General features: G+C 50.0%; 1 protein-coding gene across 1 annotated transcript in view; it reads left to right on the plus strand.

The window, feature by feature from the left end:
- Positions 1-506: 506 nt before the first annotated feature.
- The window catches only part of UIMC1 (ubiquitin interaction motif containing 1), a 71,480-nt gene continuing 59,297 nt past the window's right edge, over positions 507-12,689 (plus strand). The window contains exon 1 of the mRNA XM_040963724.1: positions 507-606. The gene's annotated coding sequence lies outside the window, so the exon portion shown is untranslated. The remainder of the gene's footprint in view (positions 607-12,689) is intronic.

Genomic DNA, 12,689 nt, shown 5'->3' on the forward strand with positions numbered 1-12,689 from the left:
CTACCCACGTTTTGTGAATTTCTAGTTTCAAGATTTGTCTCCTTCCTCTGAAATCATCAAACATGCACATTTTACCATGCGAGGATGTAGGTTTTACTTGATCATGTAAACTGTTTCTGTTTAAGTCTGGCAACACACGAAGAAGGGGCCAGAGGAGGTCTGACGTGGCAGAGCCCACTCTGCAGAAGCGTTGCCTGCAGAGGCCTGGTGCCCTGTTGCTGGTTCTGGACTAGCCAGCCGGTGGTGCAGCGGGACTCAAGCCCGCAGCGCCCTCTGCGCGGCGCACCCCCGCCTCGCGCACTTGGTACGTCCCGGCTGCGGCTCCCCCCCCCCCGCTGCGCCGCTTGGTCCCGCCTCCCAACGCTCGCGCATGCGCCCGAGAGCCGAGAACATTCGTTGGCGTCCATCGCACCCGGGCTCGGCGCGTCCGGGCGGCCGCCGGCTCCTGACGCGCTGGCGACCTCCGGCACCTCGGAGGAGGGGCTCGGCGGAGCGGCGCGAGCCGGCGGGTGAGAGAGTGAGTACCTGCCGGCCCGGCACACCTCCGGCCCGCCCCCGGCCCGCCTCCTCGGCGCGTCCGCCTCCTCGGCGCGTCCCCTCAGCTAGGTAGGCCTCTCGGGACGCCGGGGGGCGGCTGGGTCTTCGGAGTCGACGGGGTGGTCGCCTAACGACTCCCGAGTGGGGGGCGGGCTTCCGCCGGGGGCGAGGGGCGGGCCTGGCTTCTCGCACCTTCTCCCGCCGCCGTCGGCTGCGCCTGCTCTCCTCACGCGGGTCCGCAAGAGGAACGGGCGGCCACGTTACTAGTTGGTGGCGAACAGTTCTTGCCCTCGCTTTTTCCTTTTCCCGCGCAGATAGAGGTTTCCTGTGGAAATCCTCACCGCCACGTTCCCCTCAGCCCCTGAGCGCGGCCACAGGCGAGGCACCCGCGCTTCCTTTCATCCCCGGTCCCGCCAGCCTCGGGTGGTGACAGCACGTTGGGCTGTCCCCCGGAATCCGGGCCCCCGACGCTCCCGCAGCCGGTCAGCAGGGCACTGTACCCCCGAATCCGGGCCCCCCGACGGTCCCGCAGCCGATCGCTGTCCCCCCCGAAGCCAGGGCCCCCCGAAGGTCCCGCAGCCGGTCAGTGGGCACTGTCCCCCCGTAGCCGGGCCCCCCGACGGTCCCACAGCCGGTCAGTGGGCATTGTACCCCAGAATCCGGGCCCCCCCCAGGGTCCCGCAGCCGGTCAGCGGGGCTGTCCCCCGAAGCCGGGCCCCCTGACGGTCCTGCAGCCGGTCAGCAGGCCTTCCCCCCCCCCAATTTCGGGCCCCCCAGGGTCCCACAGCCGGTCAGCGGGCACTGACCCTAGGGTGGGCACTGAGGTCCCCCAGCTGATCACTGGCTGGTGCTGGGCTGGGAGGACGCAAGTCTTATGCTGCCTTTAGTTTAGATTTTTATTATCTTTTTTCCTATCAAGAGAGGCAGTACCTTGTACTTAAAGTACGTTTTTGGAGTCAGATGCGAAAGTGCGTTTTTGGAGTCGGATGCGTTGATGTTGAGCTCCAGCTAAACCTTTGACTGATTTGTTGGCCGGCTGACCAAGTTTTCTCGCATATGTTTAAAACAGTGATGTGGCTGTCATAGCCATAACATGCGTGAAGGATCTACTATAGGTCCAGCATTCAAGTCAGCCTGTGTCTAAACTTGAGACTGAGTATAAACTGGGCAAGAAAGTGAGTGTGTGTGACTAGCAGTGCATTTCCTTTGTTTTTGTTACAGAAAAACCAAGCTCATTGTAGTTCGTTTTTTGGTTAATTTCATTTTTATTGGAAAAGCAGGTTTACAGAGAGAAGGAAAGACAGAAAGAGCTTCCATCCGCTGATTCACTCCAGGCCACAATGGCTGGAGTTGAGCTGATGTGAAGCCAGGAGCCTCTTCCGGGTCTCCCACGCCGGTGCCGTCCTCGACCGCTTTCCCAGGCCACAGGCAGGGAGCTGGAAGGGAAGTGGAGCAGCCATTGGTACGGGATGCTGGTTCCACAGGGTTCAGGGTTAGTTTGCTAAGCCATCCTGCCAGTCCCAACCCTGTTGTAATTAAGTTTACAGAAAGAACTTAACCCCAAATTTCTGTAATACGGAATTGCACAGGTGTGTCAGTCATTCATAAAAATTGTTCTTAAGGTTCCGGTGCCCCAGAGCTTTCAAAGCTGTTTTGACAGGTTTGGTACCTAGAATGTCAAGATCTTTTTTTTTTTTTTTTAAGATTTATTTTTATTACTTTTTATTGGAAAGGCGGATATACAGAGAGGAGAGACAGAGAGGGAGATCTTCCGTCCGATGATTCACTCCCCAAGTGAGCGCAACAGCCAGAGCTATGCCGATCCGAAGCCAGGAGCCTCTTCTGGGTCTCCCATGCGGGTGCAGGGTCCCAAAGCTTTGGGCCGTCCTCGACTGCTTTCCCAGGCCACAGGCAGGGAGCTGGAAGGGAAGCGGGGCTGCCGGGATTAGAACCGGCACCCATATGGGATCCCAGGCGTGCAAGGCGAGGACCTTTAGCCACTTGCGCCACCACGCAGGGCCCGAATGTCAAGATCTTAAATTACCTTGTCTGCAATTGTTCTTCAGTTAGACCAGGATAATGGATGTGCTTAAAGAAATTGACAGGTGCTATGCCCCTCCCCCACTTGGGGATTGAAGTGCTACCTCAAAATAAGTAAGTCTTGTTATTGGTTCGACATTCAAGCTTGTGTGTTCCTCTGAAGCTATTTTGTTTCTGTCATGATTGAGGGTTGCTGTTTGTATGCAGGCTCAATTCCTCCTCCCTTGGTAGTTAACGGTAGTTCATTCTATAGCATCCTATAGTTCAAGTAGGGGACGGAAAGCCATTATTTTATTTAGTTCTTTATTTAGCTGTTGGCATACTACATTGACTTGCTTGTTTAAATTTACTGATTATTTTTTTTTTAGAATAGCTGTGGAGACAGTAATGTAACATGGTTAAATATCAGGAAGCACTGGAATTTTGGAACTTGTATTTGTGGGGTACCTCTGCTTAATGCTTTTTATTGATTCTGTCTCTGCTTTGATACCTTGGAAACACATGTTGAGTGCACAGTGCTATGCTACGAAGAAGGGTTTTTGTTGATTTGCCTGCCATTAAGAAATTACATGGGGGCCCGGCGCGGTGGCGCAAGTGGTTAAAGGTCCTCGCCTTGCACGCCCGGGATCCCATATGGGCGCCGGTTCTAATCCCGGCAGCCCCGCTTCCCTTCCAGCTCCCTGCCTGTGGCCTGGGAAGGCAGTCGAGGAAGCCCAAAGCTTTGGAAACCTGCACCCGTGTGGGAGACCCAAAAGAGGCTCCTGGCTTCGGATCGGCATAGTATCGGCCCGTTGCGCTCACTTGGGGAGTGAATCATCGGACGGAAGATCTTCCTCTCTGTCTCTCCTCTCTGTATATCCGCCTTTCCAATGAAAAAATAATAAAAATAAATCTTTAAAAAAAAAAAAGAAATTACATGTTAAATTTGAATGTACTAGTTTTTCTTAAAGATTTATTTATTTTTATTGCAAAGTCTGATAGACAGAGAGGAGGAGAGACTGACAGGAAGATCTTTCGTCCGATGATTCACTCCCCAAGTGAGCGCAACGGCTGATGCTATGCCAATCTGAAGCCAGGAGCCAGGAACTTCCTCTAGGTCTCCCAATCAGGTGCAGGATCCCAAAGCATTGGGCCATCCTTGATTGCTTTCCCAGGCCACAAGCAGGGAGCTGGGTGGGAAGTAGGGCTGCCGGGATTAGAACCGGCACCCATATGGGATCCTGGCACGTCCAAGGCGAGGACTTTAACCACTAGGCCACCGTGCTGGGCCCAGAATGTACTAGTTTTTTTTTTTTTTAAAGATTTATTTTTATTATTTTTTTATTGGAAAGGCAGATATACAGAGAGGAGAGACAGAGAGGAAGATCTTCCATCCGATGATTCACTCCCCAAGTGAGCACAACGGCCGATGCTATGCCAATCCGTAGCCAGGAGACTCCTCTGGGTCTCCCACGCGGGTGCAGGGTCCCAAAGCTTTGGCCGTCCTCAGGCCACAGGCAGGGAGCTGGAAAGGAACTGGGGCTGCCGGGATAGAACTGGCGCCCATATGGGATCCCAGGTGTACAAGGCGAGGACCTTAACCACTGCGCCACCACGCCAGGCCCCAGGATGTACTAGTTTTAATAGCTCAGTTATTCGGGCAACATTTAATGAGATGGAGATCACACTGTTAATGATGTTTTCCTAGGGGATTATGATTCCTCCTTCTTTCCTCCTGTCAGTCTCTGGTTCTCTGTCTCCTACTCATTCTCTTCAGGTATTCCCCACTGTCCTGGGCCGTCACCTTCTACCCTGCTGGCTTGACCAGAGTTTTCCCTTTCCTGTGTTCTGCCTGGATTCTGCAATTCAAGCTACTTTAGGTCCCATCTTGGTGCCCTTCTTTTGGCTTGTGCCTATTGGCTCCCCTATTTCTGTCCTTTTTCTCTGGTGATCTTACCACAGTCATGGTCTTTGATCAATCTAAAAACCTGAGCTAATCCAAAACCTGGAGCCAGGAGCTTCTTTCAGATATCCCACGTGGATACAGGGTCCCCAGGCCTTGCACCATCCACTGCTTTCCCAGGGTGTGAACAGGGAGTTAGATCAGAAGTGGTGCAGCTGCGATATGAACTGGAGCTCATATGGGATGTTGGCACCACATGCAGAGAATTAGTGTATTGAATCACTACACTGGCTCCCATATGCCTGCTTGTTTGTGTGTTTGTTTATTTATTTTTAAATAATATTTACATAGTTGAGAGGAATATATACACATGAGGACCTCTGATTAGGGGAAGGATGGTCAAGTTGTGGAGGAAGATGAATGAGATAGCTGTTTCAGTTCTTTTTCCTCCTGTATTTTCTCTCTCTCTCTCTCTCTCTTTTTTTTTTTTTTTTTTGCAGTTAGAGAAGTTCTATTTGTGAAGTGACCAGGTGAGTGGTGAAAAAGGGGAGGGGAAAGCACCTCCAAAGAGAGAGCTGGAAGGTGGGATGCCTCTTGAAAGGAGAGAAGAGACACCAAAGATTTGAGGAAGGATCTTGGGATTTTAAGCGTTCCCTGAAACTCCTTGTTGGATGGGAACCTATGCGCAAAAGGTTCCCCTTGGGTGGTCTCTTAAGCAGTTAGAATATGGGTGGGCAGTGCTTGTGCCATGTACTCGAAGGTCTGGCCAGTATCTCAGTCCTTGCCTTGCAAATGCCCGGATCCCATATGGGCGCTGTTCCTAATCCCAACAGCCCTGCTTCCCATCCAGTTCCCTGCTTGTGGCCTGGAAAAGCAGTTGAGAATGGCCCAAGGCCTTGGGACCCTGCACCTGCATGGGAGACCTGGAGGAGGTTCCAGGATCTTTTTGGATCGGCTTGGCTCTGGTCTGGCTGTTGCAGCCACGTGGGGAGTGACTCATCGGATGGAAGATCTTCCTCTCTGTCTCTCCTCCTCTATGCATATCTACCTTTCCAATAAAAATAAATAAATCTTTGGAAAAAAAATATATTCCTGTTAATTAAAAAAAAAAAAGAAAGAAAATAGAATAGGTAACTGTGTTGGCATACTGGTATAGTTAACACTAGGTCTTGTGTGTGCTGGTGATTGCTGCAGCCCAACCTGGCATGGCTTGCCCTGGTCTCTGCACTTGCTGACAGGTGCTATGGCCTGGCCTGGTCTAGCCCTTCCCTAGTCAGCTTTTGCCCATGGGTGCTGCAGATTTGCCTAGCTTATCCTGCCCTTAGCCTCAGCTCTCATGTGAGCCAGCAGGTACTGTGGTTCAGCCTAGTCTGGCCTGACCCTCACCCTGTATTGGCTCTCTTGCATGCGAGCAGATACTGTAGCCTAGTGCAGCCTGGCCAACCACCGGATCCAGCCCACAGATGTGTCGCTGGTGCTGCAGTCTTGCCTGGCCTGACCCCCTCTCAGCTCTGGCTCTCATACTCAACAGCAGGAGCTGTGACCAGTAAGGGAGTCCCGAAAGTTACTTTACCGTGCCTGTTAGCAGTACTGTATCATACATGGCAACTGGTGCTGCAGCCTCGTGTGACATGGCCCAACCCTGTCCTGATACTTGCCAGCCAGTGCTGTGACCTAGTCCTGTCTGGTCTGCCCTCCAGCCTGGGCTCTTACATGCTCCAGTTGACGATGTGACCTAGCCCAGCCCAGTTCTCCCATTTGAGTAGGTGCCTTAGTCTGACCCAGACCTGCCCTCTGGATTCCCTTTTTAATTATTTTATTTGAGCTCCTTTGATTACCTGTGAGTATATTGTCCTGATCTGTGGAAGCCTCCAGAAGTTATTCTACACCTTTCAAATGTGCTATCAGTGGCCCCTATTTCAGTGTGTTCTCAGACCCCCTTCCCTGGACAGCCTGCAGCACCCCAGCCTCTGCCGTTCCTTTCCTGCTGGGCTGTGTGGCACCAGGGTAGTGGCGTGGCACTGGCAGCATAGTCCCCTTGGTGCCCTCCCCCTGGATGTCTTGATTATGTTTACTTTGTAGTAGGTTTTGAAATCAGAAGTGAGTTCTTCAACTTTTTTTTGAACCTTTTACTTTGGTGTCAACCTGACAGCTAAGGGAGAAATTTTATTTGTGAGAGAGAATGGAGAGAGAGAATGGGAACTCCCATCTGCTGGTTTATTCACCAAATGCCTGAAGAGCTGGTGCTGGACCAAGGGTGAAGCCAGCAACCAGGATGAAGATCCAGATCTCCCATGTGGGTGACAGGTGCCTATCTACTGCAGTTGTCTCTGTTGTCTCAGGGTCTGCATTATCAAGAAGCTGGAGTCAGTAGCCAGACCTGGGAACTGAACCCAGGTACTAAGCGTGGGATATTGGTGTCTTAACCTTTCAACCAGACATGGATATTCTTATTTCTAAAAAGATAGTCATATTTCCAAGTTATTTATTTTTTAAATTTATTTTTTACTTAAAGGAGTTAGAGGGAGAGATGGAGATCTTTGCATCCCCAAATGGCAACCACAGCTGAACCAACCAAAAGCTGAGAGCCAGGAGATTCTTCTGGGTCTCTCATGTGGATGGGGGGGCCCAAAGAATTGGACCATCCTCCATTGCTTTTCTAGGCCATAAACAGGAAGATGTATCAGAAGTGGAGCAGCCGGGACATAAATCAGTGCCCAGATGGAGTGTGTACCACAGGCAGAGGATTAGCTCACTGTGCCACTGTTCTGGCCCTTCTAAGTTATTATTATTATTTTTAAAACAATTTACTTACTTGAAAGGCAGAGTGTCAGAGATTTTCCAACTACCAGAGTACTCACCAAATGCTTGCATAAACCAGGGCCTTTCCAGGAACTTCAGCCAGAATGTATGGCATGAACCCAGTACGCATGACCCACCATGTGCTCCCTCCTAGGTATATATTAGAAATTTGGATTAAGCGGAGTTGGGACTCAAATCTAAGGACTCGTAGCATCCCAAATGATAGCTTACCTTGCTGCACCACAATATACAAAGTCCCTTCTATATTTTTATTTTTAAATCTTTAAAAAATTATTTGAAAGGGAAAGCTCTTGAGAGAGACATAAAAACAGGCAGAGAAAGTCTTCTGTCTGCTGCTTCACATACTACATACTGCGTAGTATGTGAAACAGCAGACATACTGTGTAGTAGAGATTAACCAATTGGTTGTAGAATGTGAAAGATTTTTTTCTTTAAGACTCTTATTTTCACAATTTTTTTCTGTATCTAGGGTAAAGTGGGAGATAAAGGGAGAAGCCCCACCCAGCCTCCCACCCATCCCAGGTCCCTGATGTGGGGAATGCTCCGAAGGTCTCGTTCAAGTGGATTTGATAGTTCAACAGTTATGAATTGCTGCCAGTCTTGCCATTCCAAGCATGATGAAGTTGCTGCAGAATCCACTGATTGACATAGTCCACCTTAGAGTCTCCTTTTGCCCAGTTTGTTACTGTGGACGCATGGCTGGTGTAGTTGACTGATTTGTTCTGTCCTCTGTTGTGGTGCCAGGTGTCCTCTGCAGGTTCCGATGGACTGCCATATCCTCCATGTGCACCTGGTTATGCTCTCCACTGCTCCGTCTGAGCCTCTGAGGAGGCTTGGCTCTGGCACTTACACTCCTTGGCAGGCCATAGAACCTGCACTTCTCTTCATGGTTAGGGTTCTGAGTCCGGCAGTTCGATTGGGGGGATTCCAAAAGGAGCTTTGTCTGAGGTGATCCCAGACCAGATTCTTGTGTGTACTTGCAAGTACAGGGCCCGGCACAGTGCATCGCCCCAATCAGCTGGTGGTTGCAGTTGCTGTATCGATTCTGTTTCCAGACCTGTCTTCTACTGGAACCAATGGGTGTTGCAGTCCAGCCTGATTCTGCCCAGCACACATTCGGCCCTCACATAAACCAGTGGGAGCTGCAGCGTAGTCGGAGCAACCCATCTCATCTAAAAGATGAGAGAAAGATTTAACTATATAAATGGTAATGTTGAAGGAATCGTTTATACATATAGAAACATGTACAAAAGCACTATGAAAGAAAAGAAATATGGTTGAATTTTATTTTCCTGTTTTTGAAATTTTAATTTAATATTCCTTTTAATATTTTCTTTTTAATGTAATTGAGAGGGATGCATACCCATGCGGGCATCCGATTAGGGTGGAGAAGGACAGGTGTGGAGGAAGGTGGGTGAGACAAATGCTTCAATCCTTCTTTCTTTCTGTGTTCCCAGAGGAGGAGCAGGAAGGGGTTGCTGCTTCTTGTCAAACTACATCAGAACTGAAGATAGGGGATGGACACTTGATGATGCCTTGGAGACCTGATGTGGGGAAAAGTATTCTGAGGGTATTACTTGTGTAGTTTCAGTATTTCTGAGAAGTTGTTGGTTTCATTGCTTGTTGTTGGTTGAGAAAATCTCTCCAAGGTCTTTTGGTTGACAAAAGTCCATCTTAGTGCATTTGCAGATTCAGGAACACACTCAAAGCTTGACCAGGAGAATTGTTCAACCCTTTCTGCTCTGTGTCCCACAGTGAGGCAGTTGACATCCTTTACTGGCCCAGATGAGCTAGTCATGTTCTCCATGTGTATCTGGTCATGCTGTTCACTTTCAGGCATCAGCAGCTGAGGAGGCCCAGTACTGACACCTGCACTCCAAGGTGGGACCATACATCTTGTGACTATTTTCTCTGTGGTTGGGATCTGAGTCCAGCAGTCTAGTTGGAGAATCCTCCAAGAAACCTCCCCTGGAGTGACCTCAGAACTGACTGCTGTGTGCACCAGCCATTGCAAGGTTAGGTGTGGTCTGTCAACTGCACCAACCACTGCACATACTGGTGGATACAGCTGACTGGTCAGTTCTGCCCTAGCCCCATTATTATGTGAACTGACAGGTACTGCGTCCCAACCCATATGACTGGATTTTTAAAAAAGATTTATTTAGTTTTATTGCAAGTCAGATACACAGAGAGGAGGAGAGACAAAGAGGAAGATCTTCCGCACCCCCAAGCGACTGCAGTGACTGGTGTTGCGCTGATCTGAAACCAGGGTCCAGGAACCTCCTCCAGGGTTCCCACGTGGGTGCAGGGTCCCAAGGCCTTGGACTGTCCTTGGCTGATTTCCCAGGCCACAGGCAGGGAGCTGGATGGTAAGTGGAGCTGCCAGGATTAGAACCGGCCGTCCATATGGGATCCCGGCGCATTCAAGACGAGGACTTTAGCCACTAGGCCACCGCACTGGGCCCATGGCTGAATTTTAAGAATTGGAAAAGCGCAAGAGGAATCGGGCAGGAGGTCAGATAATACATATAGGATATACATTATGGATCATGTTAATGGTAAAAATGTTTATAAAAGCAAAGAAGTGATTGAATTTTTAAAAAGATTTATTATTTGAAAATCAGAATTACAGAGAGAGTGAGAAACAAAGAAACTTTTCTGTCAGCTGGTTTACTCTCCAGATGGCCACAGTGCTGGAACTAAGTTGTTCTAAAGCCAGGAGCCAGGAACTTCTAGGTCTCCCATGTGGGTGTACTTGGCTCATTTTGCTGATTTTCCAGATCCATGAGCAGGGAGCTGGATTGCAGCTGGGACTGAAACTGGTGCCCAAATAGGATGCCAGCATTGTAGGTATCGGCTTTGTACATTGTGCCATAGCACCAGCCTTGATTGGGGATTTTTAGGTAGTGAAATCGTAAGATTTGCAGTTTGAGACAATAATAGCTTTAGTATGTAGGGTAAGTTAGGGAGAGTACAATATAAAAATAATGACTCCTGGGCCTGGTGGCGTGGCCTAGCAGTTAAAATCCTTGCCTTGAATGCACTGGGATCCCATATGGGTGCCGGTTCTAATCCCGACAGCTCCACTTCCCATCCAGCTCCCTGCTTGTGGCCTGGGAAAGCAGTCGAGGATGGCCCAATGCTTTGGGACCCTGCACCCGTGTGGGAGACCTTGAGAAAGTTCCTGGCTCCTGGCTTCAGATCGGCACAGCATCGGCCGTTGTGCTCACTTGGGGAGTGAATCATCGGATGGAAGATCTTCCTCTCTGTCTCTCCTCCTCTCTGTATATCTGACTTTGCAATTAAAATAAATAAATCCTTTTTGAAAAATAATGACTCCAGTTAGTAAACTGAGAGTTGTTGATAGTTTAGACTATGGCGGCGGTGGAAAATGGACAGAAATATAAAGGGATAAAGAGATATAGGAGGTGGGACCCCAGGTAGGCAGGGGGCACCCCAGGCCAATGTGTGCTGCGCTGTGTGAAGACCAGGCCCAGGACCCCTGCTGCCTTGGCTGTGGACATGGTGGGTATAAAATTGTCCTGGAAGGGGATGTGTGAAAATGTGTGGGTGGGAGGGCTGCTGGGGAAGTACACTACAGACAAGGATTAACTTCTGGGGGTAGATGGGGCCACTACAATTGCAGGTAAATGGGAAGACAGACCCAGTGGTTTGGAATGGGGGAAGCTGGAGGACATGTCTGGTCAGACCAGGACACCTGTCCTTGTGGAAGACCTGGGCTGGACTAATTAGCATTGGTCACAGCCCACTGGTGCACATGAATGTTAAGTCTGGCAGGGGACTTACCTGGCAGGACTAAATCACAGTACCCGCCATTGAGTGTCGGAGCAGAGGGTGGGCCATATTAGGCTGGGCCATGATAGTAATTAGAGTGTGTGAGAACAAGGTCTGGGGCAGATTTTCTGGGGAATTTGTGTGCTTATCCCTATGGGACTGCAATACCCAGTGGTTTGCGTGAGAGCTGGGGGTGGTGATGACTGAGCTAGGCATGACTACGAAACTCAACAACGCTCATGGGAACTGGGGTTCAGAGTAGGCTAGGTTGGTCCAGGCTGCAGCACCCACATGTCCACCCAGGAATTGGGTGTGGGGACTAGCTAGAATGCAGCATCCACCAGGATTCACAAAGCCTGACGCTGGTGGTGGACTATGCTGGGCAGGATCCTAGCACCCACTGAAACACGTGAGGCCTGGATCTTGGAGTGAGTATGGTTGTGGATTTTGGAAACTTGTCTGTTAAACTGTATCTCTCACTGCTGGATGTAGGCCAGACCAGGCAGGTCCAACTCTCATGCTTACCAGTGGGAACTACAGTCTAATAGAGGAATTTCCAAGATCCACTTGTCAGCAGTCATGTGGGCTGGCTTGGGGGGTGGCCCAGGCAGGCCAGGCCAAGTTATAGCACACACTGGCATGTGTGGGAGCCAGATTGGGGTGTGAGCCGTAACAGACTAGGCTTCTGTACTCAACTGTTTGCATGAGAACCAGGGAAGGGGACAGGCTGGGAAGGGCTATGCTGTAGTACCTACCAGTGAAGAGTTGGGACTAGGGGCAGGCCAAGCATCCAATGGCAAAGGCCAAAATGGGGGATGGGCCATGTTTGGCAGATTTTGAGCAACTGCTGGCATGTGCAAGATCTGTGGCTGGAAGCAGGCCTAATTGGGGAGCTAAGGTGATACCCTGGTTGGGCTGAGGTTCCTATGTGAGCCGGATGGAGTTAGCAAACTGGGCTGTAATGGCTGCAGCATCTCTTGGCATATATGTGGACTGGGTCTGAGGATGTGGTAGACTGGGCTAGGCTCCAGCACCTACTGGTGCTCATGAGAGCCAGAGTGGGTGTAGGATGGGTTTGGCTGGGTCTTGGTACTTGTTGAATCATGTGGCAGTTGGGTCTGGGGGTGGGCATTACAGGTCAGTCTTGTAGCATTGACCTGTAAGAACCGGAATGGATGTGGGCTGGTTAGGCAAGGCTGCTCTACCTGCAGTAAATGCTACGACAGGTTGTGCTGAGCAGAACACCCATTGATATACATGAGATCTGTGACTAGGAGGTGGCTTGATTGAGGAGCTTGGGGAACTCCTCTGTCAGGATGCATTCTCTGGTGGTGAGCACAAGAACCTGGACTGGGAGCAGCCCGCACAAGGCTGAGTTATAGTACCTGCTGATGTTGGGGCCAGGAGGAGCCAGTTCACAGCACCCACTGGAATTTTCTTCTACCTTAGTATCACTGATCTGCTTTCTGATCAGTGTTTTTGTTTATTCTGTATGTTTTATATAAATGGCATCTTGCAGTGTTTGCCTATTGTGTCTGACTTCTTTCATTCGATATAATGCTTTTAAGGTTGATTGATGTTGTAGAATGTATTCATTTTTTTTCCTCCATAG

Source organism: Ochotona curzoniae, unplaced genomic scaffold (genome assembly GCF_017591425.1).
Source record: "Ochotona curzoniae isolate NIBS_2020 unplaced genomic scaffold, NIBS_Ocur_1.0 contig_1, whole genome shotgun sequence".
In the NCBI taxonomy this organism is placed as follows: domain Eukaryota; kingdom Metazoa; phylum Chordata; class Mammalia; order Lagomorpha; family Ochotonidae; genus Ochotona; species Ochotona curzoniae.